This window comes from Nannospalax galili, unplaced genomic scaffold, assembly GCF_000622305.1.
Source record: "Nannospalax galili isolate Female #2095 unplaced genomic scaffold, S.galili_v1.0 scaffold335, whole genome shotgun sequence".
NCBI classification, from domain to species: domain Eukaryota; kingdom Metazoa; phylum Chordata; class Mammalia; order Rodentia; family Spalacidae; genus Nannospalax; species Nannospalax galili.
This window is the reverse complement of record NW_008337842.1, coordinates 874,154-879,292: the sequence shown is the minus strand read 5'-3', so window position 1 is coordinate 879,292 and position 5,139 is coordinate 874,154.

The window sequence follows — 5,139 nt, the reverse complement described above, 5'->3', positions numbered from 1 at the left end:
TTGTAACTTTATGTGTCTCTGTGGTTTACTTTTTGGGCATGAAAAGCTGGTTCCTCTAAGCTTCCAGTTCTCTCTTTTGATTTTATATTGGAGTGGCCAGATTGCTTTTGTCTTCAGGAGTTCCCACAGAGGCCCAAGTCAGATGAGGATCAGATGGTCTCAGGCTTTCTCCTAAGGTCTGCATCCCTCCAGGAAAGATTTTGGCCTCAGGAATTTGGGGGTTGTACTGGCCTGGGAGCTGGGCCCAGGAAAGATGCTGGTCTAGGGCAGCTGGTCGCCGTGCCACCCAGAGACGCAAAGGAAGATGGGGGCAGGAAGCAGCCCCAAGGGCTCCTGGGGACTGCACTGCAGAGCCTGGTTGTTCTGGATGCAAAGGATCAGGAAGAGGAAAGGTCAGCCCCAGCGTCCAGGAAAGAGGCTGGCAGGTGGTGCAGGCCCAGGGAAGCAGAGGGAGGTGAGGGTGGGGCCAGGCTCAGAGTGCTCCTGGGTACCCGAGAAGGAACTGGGTTGGCCTGGATGCAAAGGATCGGGAAGCAGTGGTGGTTCCCCAGGTGTCTGGGGCTCCAAAGACAAGGAATAGGACAGGACCCAGGCTAGGAGGAGAGATGGGAGGGTGAATGAGGCCTGGGGAGTCAAGGCGCGGAGGGCACAATCGACTTACCCCGGAGAGAGGCCTGATGGTCGGAGAGAGGCCTGCGAGGCGTGCAGGCCCAGGGAAGCAGAGCTATTTGTTGTTTTTTATTTTATGTGTACGAGTATATTACCTGCATGTAGGTAAGTGCGCTCATGTGGTGCAATGCCCACGGAGGACAGAAGAGGCTGTAGGGTCTCCTGGAACTGGATTTATGGACAGTTGTTAGCTGCCAGGTGGGTGCTGAGATTCGAACCTGGATCTTCTGCAAGAACAGTCAGTTCTTAACCGCTGAGCCATCTCTCCAGCCCCACCTCTATATAGTTTTATCGAGCCTGTTGCCATGCCTCTGTCACCTACCAGTTGTGAGACTAAGTCTAAACTGTGTAATCTCTCTGAGTCTCAACGTTCCCATTTTTTCATTGGTGCAAGGACACCTATCTCTCTGGGCTATACTGAGGATAATAGATGGATTCTCATTAGAGAAGCTATGTATATAATAAGAGCACCCTGACTGCTCTGGAGTGGGGAGGTTAGCTTTACTGGTTGAGAAGGCAGAAGCAGGAGCAGGTGGTCTCTGTGAGGATGCTCCACATAAGGATACCATACCTCTGCACTGACTTTTTTACCCCAATCTTGTTTGGCTGAGTGATTTCATGCTGACTGTGAGTGAGACTGATGGATCTTTTAGTTTTCAATTAGCAAACGCCTCACTCTTTAAACAAGCAGTGCAGCAACAGATACACTGGATGATTGATGACAGGGAACATCTGTGGCCGTGAAGTAGCTGCACCAGAGACTCCCAGCTTCCCTGGCTGCTTGGGCCCTCCAGAGGTAATTCAGTGCTGCCCCTGCCTCCAGACAGAACTGTACCCAGTCAAAGGAACTGTACCCAGTTCTTTTTCCTCACAGTTTTCCTGAAAAGGGGAAGGGGTCACAACAGCTTTTCTTGAACTCCTCACTTGTATGTTTGGGAACCTAGGAGTTAGGAAGTTCCACCTGGCGTGCTACTTAAATCTTTATCGTGTGTGTGTGTGTGTGTGTGTGTGTGTGTGTGTGCACGCGCCTGTGGAGGCCAGAGGTGTAACATCAGGCATCCTCCTCAATCGCTCTCCACCTTATTTTTTAGCAGAGTCTCTTGCTGAACCTGGAGCTCAACTCAGGGAGGCTGGCTGACTAATGAACTCTAGGGATTCTCCTGTCTCTCTCTCCCCAGTGCTAGGTACAAGCATGTGCTGTTGTCCCTGTTTTTAGGTGGAGATATGGACTCAAATCCTCATGACTGTGCAACAAGCACTTAATAGCTTAAATCATCTCCTCATACTATCTCTTTACCTTTTTCATTGTTGAAAATAATTAGCAAATAGATAATTATAGACATGAGGAGTTGTTTAAGTCCACTTGGGTTGCTATAATAAAATACCGTAAACTGGGTAGTTAATAAATTTCTAACTGGACAGTTAACAGAAATTTCTCACTGTTCTGGAGGTTGAGAAATCCAAGATCAGAGTGCAGGTAGTCAGTGTCTGGTGTGGGCCTGCTTCCTGGTTTATATGTGGTACTTTCCATCTCCTCATGGGGTAGAAAGGGTGAATGAGATCCTCTGGGTCTCTTTCAAAGGGTATTGATCCATTATAAGGGAATTAATTCACTCCCATGATCTAGTCACTTCCCAAAATATCTATCTCCTAATTCCATCACCCTGAAGGTTGGGAATTCAGTCTCTGGATACAGGGGTAAGGCAACATACATTCAGACGCTAAGTACTGATCTCATGCCCCAAAAATTGTCCTCTGAACTGGACAACCAATACAGACCTTGTTTTCCAGACCTGAGGTTTTCTTGTCTTTCTTCCTCCAACTCCTGCCATTTTGTTCTTATCTCACTGGTAAAGCCTCCGGAACACTAGGATGGCAATCAGCTGGGTCAGAGGTATGGAACAACAGAGAAACAAGCTTGGCCTTTTTGCACTGGATTATGTCTGTCATGGTGCAGAAACCCTTAGAGAGGTACTGTGTTGAGAAAGCCATAGCCCCCAGATGGAAAAATCTGGTGAAGGGACTGTTGGTGGGTTAGACTGGTCATATCAAAAGGAAAGAGGGTTCTTCTAAAAGGACAGAGGTTCAGAGTACTGTTTCTCACCAACCCAGGATAACAGAGTTACCTGAGAGCTTTGACAGTTGTGTGTGAAATTCACCCTTACAGACCAATTTCCTTAGTAGCAGACTCTAATGGGTCTTTGCACCTCAGTGTGAAATGCACTCCTGTAGATGTTCCTTGTATCCTTCTAATTTGGAACAATAAAAAATACAGGTGTGACCCACTTTAAGAAATTATACTATATAATTCTTCAGAATTACAAAACAGATAAATTACAGTACAACTACCCATGTAGTTTATTTAATGCCTTGTGGGAAGAAGTCAAGAAATATACATTATTTATACATCCATAGTCACACAACATTTTCTTTTAATCAGATGACTTTTACTTTGTCTTTTTTTAAACAGGGTCTCATGTATCTAGGCAGGCCTTGAACTTACTATGTAGCTGAGGATGCCTTAAACATCTAATCCTCCTGCCTCTACCTCCTGAGTACTGGGATTACAAGTGTGTTCCACCATGACCAGTTTAGGCAGTGCTTGGGCTTGATCTTAGGGTTTCCTGCATGCTAGGTGAGCACTCTACCAACGGAGCAACGTCCCTAGACCCTAGAGCAACCCTGTTTACAGTAGCCAAAAGGTGAAGACAATGCAAGTATCCATCAGCATGCAAAAACAAAATGTAATAGAGATAGATAGAGATATAGCTAGAGATAGATATACATGGACTATTATTCAGCCTTAAAAGGAGATTGCCATACACACTACCACATGAATGAACTCTGAAGACATTATGTTAAGTAAAATAAGCCATCCACAAAAGGATAGACACTGCATGCCATTACTTATATAAGGTACCTAAAGAAACCAATCCCTAGACATAGTAAACTAGGGCTTGCCAGAGACTGAGGGTAGGACTAAGTGGGAAGTTGTTTGATGGGCTTGGGGTTTCAGATTAGGAAGGCAAACAAGTTCTGGACATGACTGCTGGTTATGGTTACAGAAAAGTATGAACATACTTAATGCTACTGAACTGGATGCTTTAGTAATATGTTAGTAAACTGATATGTGATAATGGAATAGTGAATATATAGCAAATTGTGTTTTTCCATGGTTTGTGTGTGTGTGTGCGTGTGTGTGTGTGTGTGTGTGTGTGTGTGTAGGTGTGTGTAGGTGCACATGAGCATGTGTGTCTGTGTATGTGGAGGACAGAGGACAATCTCAGCTGTCATTCCCCAGGAGTTTTCTACCTTGCTTTTATTTGAGACAGAGTCTCTCTCTTACTTGGAATTCATTGATACAGTGAGGCTGGCTGTCCAACAAGCCCCAAGTCTACACCTTGTCTCTGCCTCCCCACGACTGGAATTACAAGCACACTCCACAGCACCCAGCTTCCTTGCATGGGTCCCAGGGATCGAGCTCAGGTCCTCATGATTGAGCAACAAGCACTTCAGTGACTAAGCCATCTTTATAGCCAGAGTTTTCTATCTTTTACCACAATTAAAAATATTTTGCTTTCTGTTTCAGTGGTCATTGTAGTTCCCAATACACAGGAAAACAGAATAAAACATCTTAGAAATTAAGAGATAAATAGAGGGCAAAGTGACTGCATTTTTTAGGGAACTGCTGTGTTTTGGAGGTCTTTGGCCTCTCTCACAGAAGTTAAAGTACTTTCATATGTGTGATCTCATTAGCTTTTAATAGCCTTGTGATAGAAACACCATTGATTTGGGAGTGTGCCATGAAGGTTCTGAAAGGTCTCCCCTTCCAGAGGATGGGACCAGGCAATGAACAGGACAGTTTTCATAATGGCCTGTAAATATAAGGATCCTTTAACCACTCAGGTTCTGACTGGAGTTGTGCAGTTCAGAGAAAACTCTCCATTGTGAAGAAAAATTCCATCCCAGCTTGCTTTATTGAGACTAAGCAGATAAGGAGCAGGGGTGTTTTTAGTCTATAAACTCACCAGCAGCTATTGGGATTCTGCCCCTTAAACTTACTCCCCTGGGTGTGTTTTCCATCTCTGAGGACCACCGCATCAAGATCCCCATGACCCCTGTTCCTCCAACACAATCAAAAGAGAGCCAAGGAACACAGATGTGAGAAACAACTCTGGCAATTTAAGCAAAAAAAGGATTTCACTGAAAATATAGTAGCTCACCAAATCACAGGGGAGATTAGAGAACCCCAGTTTGTAAAACAGGCAGGAGCAAAAAGACTAGACACATTTTCAATCAAAATCAAGACTCAGCAACAGGCAGTGAGAAGTCAGCTTTGTAGCCAAATACAGGCACCAGATGGCACATCCATGGCTGCTGGCCCTGGACCCTGGCATCCTCCCAGCACTCTGTGATACTGTTCTTGGACACTGAAACTTGTGGCTACTTGTACTACAGCGAGAATGGATT